The sequence below is a fragment of the Elephantulus edwardii genome, unplaced genomic scaffold (assembly GCF_000299155.1).
Source record: "Elephantulus edwardii isolate Elephantulus edwardi_28Jun2011 unplaced genomic scaffold, EleEdw1.0 scaffold00006, whole genome shotgun sequence".
Taxonomy (NCBI): Eukaryota; Metazoa; Chordata; class Mammalia; order Macroscelidea; family Macroscelididae; genus Elephantulus; species Elephantulus edwardii.
In genome coordinates, this window is record NW_006399756.1 from 31,361,487 (window position 1) to 31,376,296 (window position 14,810).

Below are 14,810 nucleotides of genomic sequence, written 5' to 3' on the forward strand. Positions count from 1 at the left end.
CAGCATAATGTCCTCCAGGGTCACCCATTTTGTATTTCATGAGTTCCTTGTTTTTCAATGCAGCATAGTATTCCATTGTGTGAATATACCAGAGGTTCTCTATCCATTCGTTTGTTGATGGGCACTGGGGTTGTTTCCAACCCTTCGCTATTGTGAACAAAGCCACAATAAACATGGGTGTGCATATATCTGCTTGGATAGCAGTTCTGGTTTTTTTAGGATATTTCCCCAGTAGTGCAATTGCTGGGTCAAATGGTATTTGTATTTCCAATTTTTTGAGAAAGTGCCATACTGCCATCCATAGTAGTTGCATTTTACACTCCCACCAATAGTGAATAAGGGTTCCAGTTTCTCCACAACCTTGCCAGCATTTGTTCTTTGCTGCTTTGTTGAATTTTGCTATTCTCACTGAGGTGAGATGGTATCTCATAGTTGTTTTGATTTGTATCTCTCTTAGAGCTAGGGATTTTGAACATTTCTTCATGTGTTTGTTCGCTGTCTGAACGTCTACTTTGGTGAAATGTTTGTTCATATTCTGTGCCCATTTTGCAACTGGGTTGTTTACCTTTATCTTCTTATGGTACTATTCTATAAATTCTAGGTAAAAGTCCCTTATATGACATGTCATTACAAAATATTTTTTCCCCAGTCTGTGGTTTCCCTTTTTACCCTGCTGGAGAAGTTTTTAGATGTACATAGGGATTTGATTCTTAAAATGTCCCACTCATCTATTTTATCCTTTTCTGGTAGTAGGTTTTTCAGGATGCTTGGAAGACTGTTCATGTTGTGGATTAGGGTTTCTAGAGTTCTTCCAAGCTTTTCTCTGGTGAAGTTTATAGTCCTTAGTTTTAGTCCTAGGTCCTTGATCCACTTTGAGTAGGCTTTTGTGTGTGGTGTGAGGTGTGGTTCTTGCTTGAGTTTTCTGCAGTTAGTTTTCCGATTTTGCCAACACCATTTGTTAAAAAAGCTGTTGTTTTCCCACTTAACTGATTTAATCTCCTTGTCAAAAATCAGTTGACCATTGGTAGATGGGTTGATTTCTGGGTTCTCAATTCTATTCCATTGATCTATGTGTCTGTCATTGTACCAGTACCACGCTGTCTTGACCACCATGGTAGTGTAGTAGTATTTGAAATCAGGGAGTGAGATGCCTCCTACTTTGTTTCTCTTTTCAAAGAGTGCTTTGTTTATTTGGGGGTCTCTTTCCATTCCAAATGAAATTAGAGATTGCCTTTTCCATCTCGTTGAAGAATGGAATTGATATTTGTATTGGGATTGCATTGAATGTATAATTAATTCTGTCTCATAACCTGCAAAGTCCAAAATATTTACCACCTGTTCCTTTATGGAAAAAAGCTGCCAATCCATGAATCAAATACCAGAAATGACAAGATCTTTCTACATGTTCTGTGCTTTGTCCCATCATGGCTCCCAGGCACATAAGTATGAGAGAAAGAAATCTATATGAGCTGAAATAAACAATGTGTTTTGTGATAGAAATTTATTTCTATTTTAATAAAGTTTTTGGATTGTGCAGTACTGATTTATTTAATTTCAGAATCCCCATAAACCCACACCTCTTTGGAGTATCCTTTAACTTGGATCTGACTTATTTCTTCCTTCATTAACTAATTGAGGACTCAACATTCTTTTGGATTGCCTATAAATCTTGGAAAATTTATATTAAAAACTGAAACAGAGAAGGAAAAGAATTGAATTTCTGATGCCTTCTGCTCAGTATCACTTGAATTTCTCTAATCCTCATTAACCTGTAAGGTTTAGAAGAGACCATGGCACTAGGGATATCATTGCTGATGTCAGATGGATCTTGGCAGAAAGCAGAGAGTACCAGAAGGATATCTAATTGTATTTTATCAACTGTGTAAAGGCATTTGACTGTAGGGATCACAAGAAATTGTGGCAAACATGGAAAAGAATGGGAATCCCAGCATACTAACTGTGGAAAAAAGTAGAGTAAAAAAATCCTTGACAGATGTTCATTTAGCACTTAATGGGCATGATGACTTTATCCTCTTTGAATATTGGTTATTCATATTTCTCAAGTATTCAAGGAGGAAAGAAACGCCCTGCAGGTTATCTTCCATACAACTATGCTGTATATACATCAGGGGTTTTGTATTTCACACTCTCATCAACTAAATTTACACAGGAATTTGTTATAGTTACCATAAACAACTTTTCCTCATTCTTCAATGTATATATTCTTTTTCTGAAGTTAAAATAGCAAAGATGCACTTATTAGAAAGTTACACCCCCCTCCCTCTTTGAAAGGAAATAGGAAGAAAGGCCTCAATGTGTATATTCTTTTTTTTTTATTATTATTTTTTATTATTTTGTGTGCGTGTACCATCAAATCAGATCTGACTGGTACAGGAGGATATTGCGCCTCCTTCTCCGGCAGAGCATCTGGTGGATTCGAACCGTGTTCCTCTGGGATTGCAGTGCAATGTGTATATTCTAAATGTTTCCCCTTCCACAGCTCTTTTGCTGATAAGTTTAGAACAAACTCGGTTAATTTCCAGGTTCTTTTTCATCTCAAGCCCTCCCAGAAAAACCAAATACGGCAACAAAGATTCTTCTACATTCCCAACTCTTAAGTAATCAAGAGGTCACCCCATATTTAGAAATATATAAATAAAATCTAGATAAAAATGGGGTGCTAATGTTTATTAATATTTACCAGGGTCTGGAATAGGTGGAAATGGGCAGTTGTTGATTCAAAGATGCTGAGTTTCTGTTGGGGATGATAAGAAACCTTTGGAAATAGATAATAGTGATGATGGTATATGATAAAAATATAATTGATGCTAGTGACTTCTACACTTAAAAATGTTTAAAAAGACATTTTTGTTACAAATATTTTACAACAATAAAATTTAAAATAGCATGCTTAATTTTTCTTATGGAGTTTACGGTTGCCTATTGAGCTCTGGTGTCCTAGTGGCAAGAAGCTGCGCTGCAATTCTGAAGGCATGTGTTTTGAGACCATTATCTGCTCCGTGGGAAAAGGACGGGCAATCTCCTCCTGTGCAATTAACTGCCTCTGACAACCCACCGGAGGGTCAGCTATGGCTTGGTTCTGACTCTATGGTACACAACAACATTGTGGTGTTAAGGTTTTATTGTTCAAAATATCTTTCCTAGACACTGAGTCTGACTTTGTCATGTAGCCGGGCAGGAGTATGTAAATAGGGTGTGTTAGCCTAGCCACAGGGGATTGGCTAGTCTTGCCATTACATCGAGTGGATCCAGCGGCAGAAGTGGAAAAGCTTGCCACTAGCAAAGGAGAAGCAGGCATGCAGAGTGTGGATTCGGGGGCAAAGATTCTGCCAGCTAGACCCACAGCAGGAACAGCTGTGGCTGCTTGTGTACAACCAAACAAACAGCTCATATGATTTGTCTCCTTGGTTTGAAGTTTTAGGGTCATAGTTCCATGATTATGAGGATGCAAAGATTCGGTAACACTTCATTCTGTTATACATGAGGTTTCTGTGTAGGAACTGACTTAACAGCATCTAACAACAACAGCTAGGATTTTGAAGCTCTGTCTCACAAACTTGGGACATGCGGACAGGAGAGACCGGTCCTTGGAGAAGGATATCATGCTTCAAAGGAGTGGAAATTGTGCAAAAGAGGAAGACCCGGATGAGTTGGATTTCTACAATAACTGGGGCTATAGGGGTTGGTGTGTCAGAATTAGTGAGACTGGCTCAGGACAGGGAAGGGTTCAGAGCTGTTGTACATAGGGTTGCTATGGGTCACAGGCAACCTGATGGCACATAACAACAACATATTATATTGGTTGTTTTTTTAATTTAAGACTCTTGTTTAGAGTCAACAAGACCTTGTGGAGGGCCTTTATATTTAAAAGTCAGTTATATTTTGGAGGAACATTCTTCTAAGTGGTACAGCACTCTTCTGTCAATTTACTGCACTAAGATAACCTGGGGTTGTTGTGATACTCAACGTTGTGCCATTGAGATGTCAAATGCCATAACGGTTACCCATGGTGGACAGTATTTGGTGGCACTCCCAGATCAATACAGGTTTGGAAGCAGGAGTGGCATACACTTCTTAAACAACATGTTTCTGGAAACTCTATGAACTTCGAGAAATGACAATAGTTACAGAAAGGCTTCAGGTATTTTGTTCATAGGGTTGCTGTGAGTCATGCTTGACTCGATGTCAATCAACAACAACAACAGCTATGAAGGACTGCAAAAGGTACAAGGATCAGGAGACCTAAAGTCTGGCTTCAACTTTGATTTTCTATTTATGAAAATGATTTCTCAAAAATATTCTCTTAATGTGCTTCAGAAATTTCTTCTTGGCTCAATGTGTGTGCGCTAATAATTCATGACCAAGAGATCATTCAGTGGGTGGTTGATTGATGGGAGTGACTCAGGGGAAAAAATATAAGCTGTGTCATTTCCACTTAGCAAGTAGATGCTGATTAATAAGAGAATAAATGCAAATAAACAGAAAAGTCAAGTTCAATGGTCAAGTAATTGTATCCTTTTAGTTAATGATTAGTAGATTTAATGAAGGTTTCTTGTGCAACATCTTAAAATGGATATACAGATTTAAGCTTAGCACAGACATTGTTTTCCCTTCATATTGTTACTCAAGCCTAAGATTGAGGGTTTCTTTAAAAAAATTAAAACTATAAATAGAAAATAATAATCACTCCAGAGTTTCTCTATCAAAGATAATCTGAGCATTTTTCTACTTAAAAAAAAAATTAAACCCAGTAAAAAAAATCCTTTTTAATGCCACATCTTTGAGACAGTATAAAGCACTTAGAATTCTTCATTTTATGTTTCACAAAATGATTACTAACTAACCAAACTTATTCATTTTGTACTTAGATTCTTATCATCTACATGGAGTGAAAAGCCCAAAGGAAACCTGTACAACTGAAGGCCCAGAAGAGTCTATTGCTAAAGCAGAGCCTGATCCTTGGCTAACTTGCCTGCCATTGAGTGCTTAGGGACTTGCACGCGTGAATGAGGAGACACAAAGCACTTTCATTCATCCCAGACACTAGACCAAAGGATGCCTGGAAATTGTTGTTATTGGTATGTGCCGTCAAGTTGCTTGTGACTCATAGCGACCCTATGTACAAAACCTCTGAACCCTGCTCTACCCTGAGCCAACTCATCGTCTCTGACACACCTACCCTCATTACCCCAGTCACTGAGTCAATCCATCTCATTGAGGATCTTCCTCTCTTGCACTGTCCCTCCACCGTCCCTCTTCAAGGAATGGTCCCTCCCTGCAACATGCCCAAAGCATGTCAGACATAACTTCAGAATCCTTGCCTCCAAGGAGCAGCCTGGCTTCATCCTCTCCAGGACGAACTTGTTTGTTCTCCTAGCAGTCCATGGCATATTCAATACTCTTCTCCAGCACCACAGCTCAAAGGCATCAATTTTTCTACCACCCCTAGTCATGTCCAGCTTTCTGACGCATATCAAGTAACTGCAAAGACCATGGCCTAGACTAGGTGAACCTTAGTCTCCAGACTGACATTGTTGCTCTTCAGTACTCTGGAGTGCAATTCATATTTTTATTTCCTGGCTGATGGTACCAAGAGTGTAGATTGTGGAGCCAAGCAAACTGAAGCTGTTAACAATCTCAGTTTCTTCACAATCTATCATGATGCTGCCAATTGGCCCAGCGGTGAGAATCTTTGTTTTCTTTATATTGTGCTTCAATCCATATTGAAGGCTGCAGTCCTTGACCTTCTGCAGCAAGCACTTCAGATCCTCTTGTTTCAACAAACAGGGTTGTGTCATCTGCATAATGCAGGTTGTTGCTGAGGAGTCTTCCTGCAATCTTGATACCACATTCCTCCACATAGAGCCCAGCCTTCTGGATGATCTGTTCGGCATATAGATTTAAAAGGCATGGAGTATCTTTTTTACTCCTGGTGTACACTCTTCCCAATTTTGAATTATTCAGTGTTTCCTTGTTCTGTTTTGACAACAGCCTCCTGGTCCAAATACAGGTTTTGCATAAGCACAATCAAGTGTTCTGAGATTTCTATTCTTCTCAGAGTTAGCCACAGTTTGTTGTGATCCACATAGTCAAATGCCTTTGTATAGTCAATGAAACACACATCCTCTGGTACTCTCTGCTTTCAGCCAAGATCCATCTATCATTAGCTGTAATATCCTTAGCATCATCGCCTCTTATAAACCCAGCACATCTGCACATCTGGCAGTTCTCTGTTGATGTGTTGTGTCAGTCATTTTTGGATAATTTTCAGCAGAATCTTGCTTGCATGTGGTATTAATGATATTGTTCGGTAATTTCCTCACTCTTGTCAGGTTATCTTTCTTTGGAACGGGAACAAATAGGGATGTCTTCCAGGCTAGGAATTAGTAGGTATTGAATTAATTTTCAGAAATCTTTAAATCTGTACCTTGGTTTCTAAAGTAAACTTCCATTTCCAGCACACTGCTATCATGTAGAGCTCCTATAAAGCTATTTGAGTTTTATTACTGCCAGACAAATGTTCAATATTTTCTCACCCCTTCTCGAAGCAATGTTTGAACTCTTTCCAATAGAATGAAAAGAGCTTCTGTTGGTCCAAAAAGCACTGCTGCCACTCCATAAATTACATGCAACAAGTCCTGACATGTCAGACAGACAAAACTCAAGTATTAGGTCAAAATGTGGCCTGGTTTTTACTGCTGATATTGAACTTCTCTAACAATTCCTTTTATAGATGTAGCCAATCCAATTCCTGTTCAGTCCATCAGGTGAGGTCTATGTGTAAAGTTTCCTTTTGTATTTTTTTTAAAAAGGTATTTGTAATGAATAAATCATTGAATGTATAAAATGTAATAATTTGGCATTTAGTCTCATTTCCGTCAGGAAAGCCATACTTTCCAGCTACCATTCGCTTCTAAATGTTTCCAATTTTTGTATTTCAGTTACCAATAATTTTTAATGCATCTTGATTGTGTGGCTAATTTCAAACTGCAAAAGTTGATAGAAATCCTCAGTTTCTTCCTCTTTGGGTTTAATTGTTGAAAACATATATTTGAACAATAGTATTATCAGGTCTCCCTTGTATGCATATGGATAAGTATTGTATCACTCACAAAACTGTACACTTTAGAATTGATCTTGAAATTGCCTTTTTCACTATGAATGTAATACCATTCTTCCTCAGTGTGCAAGTTCAAATTGAAATTGAAGAAAATGACATTAAGTCCACAAGAACCAAAATATGACCCTAAGTCTAACCACTTGAATTTAAAAATCATCTCTAGAATAGGTTTGAGGCATTAAACAATAATGATTCAAGAAAGATATCATACATGACAAGAGCAGAAGGCCATTACAAAGACAGAAGAGGAAGTTGTCAAAAGAGACTCTGAAAACTGCACTAGAGCACCAAGAATCCAACACAAAGGGAAGAAATGCCAAACTAAAAGAAAACAGAAGATTTCAAAGGGCAGCTCCAAAAGACAAAGTATTAAAACAGACTGTACAAAGAGCTGGAATTTGAGAATAAAAAAGAATTCCCTCAATATTTCCAAAGTTGAAAGAACTGAAAAACAAATTCAAGCTTTGAGGTACAGTATTGAGAGATGATATGGGCAAAATCTTGAATGATCCATGAAGCACCAAAAATGGAGGGAATACACAGAGTCACTGTACCAAAGAGGGTTGGTTGACACTGAAAGTTTTCAGAAAGTATCTTATGAACAAGAGCCAATGGTAACGAAGGAAGAAGTTCAAGTTGCACTGAAGACACTGGCAAAAAATAAGGTCCCAGAAATCAAAGGAATACCAACTGCTGTGTTTTAACTAATATATGCAGCCCTGGATGTGCCAGGAAGTTTGGAGGAGAGCTGCTTGGCTAACTAACTAGAAGAGGTCCGTATTTGTTCCCATTCTCAGGAAAATTATTGAATGTGGAAATTATTGAATATCATTAATACTGTTGAAGATCATCCAGAAATGGCTAGAAGAATACATTGGTCTAGACTTGCCAGAAGTTCAAGTGGGGTTTAGAAGAGGTCATGGCATGAGGAGTATCACTGCTGTTGGTAGATGAACCCAGACTGAATGCAGAGAGTACCAGAAGAATGTCTATTTGTGTTTAACTGGCTATGCACAGGCATCCAACTATGTGGAGCACAACAAACTATGGTTAACATTGAGAAAAATAGGAATCTCAGAACACTTAGTTATACAGAACTTTTATCTAGCCCAAGAAGGTGTTTCCAGAACAAAGCAAAGGAACACTTCATGGTCGTGTTTTAAAATCATAAGTGTGTGTCAGGTGGTATCCTCTCTCCATACCTATTCAATCTGTACAATGAGCAAATCTTTCAAGCAGGTGGACTTTATGAGGATAATGTGACATCAGAATCAGAGAAAGACTCATCAAAAAACTGTGAAGATGATACAACCTTGCCTGCTGAAAGTGAGGACCTGAAACACTTGCTGCAGAAGATCAAAGATGATGGCCTTCAAAATGAATTAAATCTCAACATCAAGAAGACAAAAATCTTTACCACTAAACAACATCATGAAGTGCAATGGTGTCAGTTTGAAGACTAAGGTGTGCCTGATCCAGGTTATAGTAACACACACACACACACACACACACACACACACACACACACACACTATCTGTTTTTAACTGTGATTAGGTTCTAATCTTTTGATCAATTACTATGCATCTGAAAGTTGGACAATGAATAAGGATGACAGAAGAATTGATGCCTTTGAGTTGTGGTGTTAAAGAAGAGTATAGACTATTCCATGGACTATCAAAAGAACAGGTAAGTCTTGAAAAAAGTACTGCTGTGTAAGGAGCTCTGGTGGCATAATTATCAGGCTGCTAAGCAAAGGCTCACCATTCAAACCCACCAGATGCTCCAGGAGAGAAAGTTGGGAGACCTACTCTCTTAAAAAGCCAGAGTGTTCCTTAGATCAGTGAAGCATGAAAGTCTCACATACTTTGGACATGTTGCTAAAAAAGGCTATTCCCTGGAAAAGCCTTGACACGCTTGGAAAGGTAGAGGGTTAGCAAAAGAGACGAATATCCTTAATAAGACGGATTGATAAAAAAGGAAAAAATCAGAAGTTGTATTAACACTGGGCAAATATGCCATCAAAGATCCCTTTAAAGGGGACTCAAGAGGACTGATGTCAGTTTAAAGACTTGGCTGAACCTGACCCAAGCAATGATATTTTCAATTGCTGCATCTATATGCAAATTGAATAATGAATAAGGAAGACCAATAAAGAATTGAGGCCTTCAAATTTAAAAAAAAATGAGACGGATGGACACAGTGACTGCAGCAATGGCCTCAAGTGTGCCAGAGATGATGAGGACGGCACAGGGTAGGATTCAGGTCTGTTGTTTACAAAGTCACTATGAGTCAAATTTCACTCAAGGGCACCTAACAACAACAAAAATTCAAGTATTGCATCTCACATTTTGATTCCATGCAGCTATTGCCAAAAAAGGCCCCTCTGGATGGGAAATGGAATCACTCTGTTGCTCAAAGACGCACAGCAGCCATACAAGTAATTCTTTTATTTACCAATATTTGTTGCATGAGGTGACAGATCTTGTTTTGAAGGTATCAGAATTGATGGACTCTTCCATGAGCTTCTGAATCTATCATGCTGCTTAAGATCTTTCTTCTTCATAATATTTTTTTTTACCTGCAGTACCACTAGGTCTGATGTTTTATTTTATTTATGTGTGTGTGTGTGTGTGTGTATACCGTCAAATCAGATCTGACTGGTACAGGAGATTGCCCCTCCTTCTTCAGCAGCATCTGGTGGATTCGAACCACCTATCTCTAGGATTGCAGTGCAGCTTCTTGCCACTAGGCCACCAGAGCTCCCCTAGGTCTGATGTTTTGAGGGATGGTAGCTTTTTAAATAATTTTCCCAATTTCTTCTATTGTTATAGATCTCTCCCTTGGAATCAATTTCGTTAACTGGACTGCAAGTGTCCCAGCTCCACACTACGGCAAATGCCTCTCACAGGTCAACATGCAAGTCAGTAAGTCCTATAATTTATAAAACTTAAAAAAAAAAAAGGAAATGAAACCATTTTTAGAATTATCTAGTAACACAAAAGATTAATAGATAATTAACACTAATTTTAAATATTTTCTTTTATTATAAATCTAACAAAAAATTAACCCTATTGATGTTGAGATGATTCTTATTCATAACAGTACAGGGTGGAGAACTGGGTTCCTAGGCTATTTCCAAAGCTGTTATGGGAAACTGTCACATTTTTCTTTCTCCCAAAGAGCAGCTGGTGAGTTAAACTACCTAATTATCTATCAGTTCACAGTTTAATGTCTGACCACTGTACTAATAAAAGTTTCTTACTGTAAAATGCCCCTTATTTCATAATGATATATGGTCAAATTATTTTGGCATTGAAAAGAATATATCCAAACAGTAAGTTCATTGAATTAGGTCTCAGAGCTACCAAAAAGAGTCAAACAAAAAGTTTCATGTACATTTAAAAATTGCCCATTCTTTTAAAGGCAGAAAGAAAGAACATTTGTGGCACAGACGAATGTTCCTAAAAGTAAATTCAAATGACAAGGTTTTAACTTTTGACAAGCTAGTGGTAATGAGATGGACTCCTAAACAGATAAACTGTCATATGAAAAATACACACATAGCTTTACTTACAATTAAATATAAGTAAAAAACTGTGGAAGATAATATAAATGTAATTAATGTCAATGTAATGAATGGAACATATAAAACTGCTGAAATGACAAATGATTTGGGCTGCCAATTGAGTTATCCACTTGAAGTTACTGGCCACTCTGTGGGGAATAGATGAGGCAGCCTCTTTCTAATAAAATTAACAGTCTGGGGGAAAATATATATATAGAGATATATAACTATAGTCTTTGCAATTACTTGCTATGCATCAGAGCTGGATAATGATTAAGGGTGTTAGAATTGATGCCTTTAAGTTGTGGTGCTGGAGAAGAATTTTGAACATACCATGGACAGCCAAGAAAACAAATAGGTCTGTCTTGGACAGCGTGATTTCCTTGGAGACTAGGATTCTGAAGCTCTGTCTCACACACTTTGGGCATGTGGCCAGGAGGGACCAATCCTTGGAGAAGAGCATCATACTCAGAAAGGTGGAGGGACAGTGCAGGAGAGGAAGACCCTGGATGAGATGGGTTGATACAAGAACTAGGGCAAAAGGAGCTCTGGTGGCCTAGTGGCAAGAAGTTGCACTACAATCCCAGAGGTACACGGTTCGAATCCACCAGATGCTCTGTCAGAGGAGGGACAATTTCCTCCTGTACCAGTCAGATCTAATTTGACGGTACACACAAATAATAAAATAAAAATTAAAAAAAGAACTAGGGCAATGGGGGTAGGTGTATTGCATCTGTGAGGCTGGCTCGCAGGTAACTTGATGGCATCATGGCACATAACAATGTGTGTGTGTGTGTATGTGTGTGTGTATGTATCCCTCCACAATTTCAAAAACTTAGGAAAAATACATAAAATTATTAATAATGGTCACTTGAGAACTAAAGGAATGATGGAAATAAACTAAAACTTATGCATTTCCAACTGAAAGTTATCCACTTGAAGTTACTGGCCACTGTGTGGGGCATAGAAGAGGCAGCTTTCAATTGGAAACACTTAAGATTTCAAACACTATGAAATGCTGGTTTTACAAAACATCATCAAAACAACCTACTGATGACAAAGCTGAGTTTATTCTTACCTCAGTAAGGGAAAATACTATCATGGCAAATGCTGGTCCTTTGTACTGTGAAATTGTTTAGGCTCCAAATGCATTCTTACAATCTATTACTAGACTGCCACTTTTCTAGAAAGTCTTGGGAACACAAAAATGGCCTAATTAGTAGACCTATAAAAATTTGCTCAATGATCTTTAAACCTACGGCAAGAATTTAAAATAGGTGTCTAAGAGTATATGTATGCTTACGTATATCTAAAAATCTCGGGAAAGTGCTTTAACTAGCACTTTAAATTTGCTATTGAATGGCATATTGGAGAGGGACTGCCAAGAGGTTAATCATTGTCATTCAATTGGAACCACCAGCTCATAGCTGACCCTCCACTGGGTTCCCAAGGCTGTAAACCCGAGATAGACACTGCCCATCTTTCTCCTTCGGAATTGCTGGTGATTTAAAAGGTCAGAGGTGCAGCCTTTGGGTTAGCAAAGAGCCTCAAATAAGTCCATAGTTTATGTAAAGTTTTACTTAATCTATATTTAAATACAGTTTCAATCTTAGGCTCTTTAATTGTGGTGGTTGTAGTCAGAGAACACATATTGTGCTGGGTTTATGGATATGGGCTAAGTAAATACATTATTCTTATCATCTTAAACTTTTGTTTGGGATCTGACTTATGACATGAAACATAAATGTACTATATGGCAAGATACTCAGTTCTTCTTTAGCATCTTGTGAGTGGGTTGAAAGATTTCCAGACTGGATGAGTTATTTGTAGATGCTTTCTCACTACAGGGACTGTAGCTCACATTTATGCAATTTCAAAGGTATAAAGTACATTCTTTAAGATACACATCTTAGAAATTGGCTGGACTCTGACTTAATGAAGTTGTTAAGAACATTAGAGGCCACTCTCAGCCAAGCCAAATGACTTAGTAAGACTGTTTACCCTGCTTGGGATTTATTTTACATCTGCCATACTGACACAGCCTTGGAAGGTTTTTAATGCTATTAAAGAAGGTAGCAACTGCTGAAAGAGAAAATTACTCATCCTCTAATCATGTTGTTGTTAGGTACCAGAGTCAGCTCCCCAAACCCTTTGAGGTTATTCCTAATTTGGTTTAGATGAAGTGTACACAGCAAAATAGGTTCCCATTCAACAATTTCAGTGCATATTTTTTCAAGGAAATTTTTTTTAGTTTTCAAATTCTATTAACATTCTCATTATTTCCATTCTAGTTGTTCTATTCCCAGTGCCCTGGTCTCATAGCTTCCCACTTTCTCATCTCTGCTTTAGAACATTTGTTGACCATTTGACGTCAAAGAGACTCCTCCCTCCCCAACAGTGCAAGCAGTCAAGGGTGATACTCACTACTTTATGAGCTTATCTACTATTTAGTGAAAGGTTATTTGAGTGCATAGTTTGGGTCAAGGTTTAAAGAACAACAGTCTTCTGGATTCTTCTTATCTCACTGGGTTCATTAAGTTTGGAATTTTAAAAAATGTAAAGTTCTTTATACAGAAAATAGAATAAAGTTAATACCAAACTTGAAAAAAAAAATGTAAAGTTCTGTTTCACATTTTCTGCTTTTCATCAGGATCGATCTATTGTGATTCTGATCAGAATGCGAGGTAATGGTGGACCTCACTTCTTCAGATCCAGAGTTGTTGTTGTTGTTGTGTACCATTAAGGTAGAACTGACTCACAGCTGATCCTCCAGTAGGTTTTCAGAGGCATTAAATCATATAGGAAGAGACTTCCCATCTTCACCCACAAAGCAGCTTACAGATAAGAACCTTGTCCTTTAAGCTATCAGTTCAACACCTTAGCACTAAGACACTAGAGCTCCCTGGTAGAAGCAGCAATTATTCTACTTTGACATTATACTTGAAAAAATGAAAACAGAAACTAAGATTTAAAAGTGAGGGAAAGAACATATTTAAATAAAAGCAAAAGGCTTTTTACATATATATCCGTAAGTTCCCAGAAGTATATATGCTATTGACAGAGGCTCCATTAACTAGTTTCCTGACCAAGGACAAGCTCTTTTTCCTATATATCAGGTACCCTCCTTAAATTAGGAGCAACAGTTTTATTATAAGTGTGCTGTCAGTATAAACTGGGATTATAAGTATGAAAATAAGAGATAAAACTAAGGATGGGACCTGCTTATAGGAAAAGCACACTTCATCACTAAAATCTGTCCTTATTTGTGGCATTGGTTAAAGGAAGGAATGACTACTCTGGTATCTTCCTAATGCTGCACAGGTGATAAAAGATCTTTTTAGATTGTCAACTGGACTGATGGTGAAGCCATTTCTCTACCTTTGATTAGAGGCACAAGTAACCTATGAATTCCAGACATTTCTTTTTTTCTAAAGAAGTCTGAGATTTTACAGCCCATTTACCATATCTGGAGAGGCACATGATGTCTGAAGGGTGGAAGGTCGGTGAAGGAGAGCAAGACGCTCAACCAGGTGGACTGACACGGTGAGTGCCGCAACGGGATCCAGTGTGTCAGGAAGTGTGAAGACGGCACAGGACAGGATGGGGTTCAGATCTGCTGTTCATAGGGCTGCGAGGAGTCGTACTCAACTTGATGACCTAAAAACAACATGCTGTGCCACTTTACTCTGGCAACCTTCCCAGGTCATACATCCAAAGGATATTCACTAAAGATAAAACGAAGGGACAAACCAGAACAAACTCATCCTTTCCATACATGGCTACAAACTGTATTTAAGGTAAAAAAAGTAGATCAAAAGGTAATGAAAATTTTTATTTTACAGATGTAATAGCAAAATACTTTGAATCAACTAATCTTGAAGTCACACTCTGAATTCATACTGTGTTGTTGAATTTTCTCAGTTGATCAATCAATTCTATCACCGATATACTAAGCCTCTGTCAGTGAAAGAAGCATCAATCAGCTTGAACCATGATGACACCGGTGACTGGCAGGACTAAGCCAAGGAGGGGACTAGGGTTGTTTCATTTTCTCCTTTGGAAATGCTCTCCATGGCCATGTATGACTTAAAACAAAGACTTCA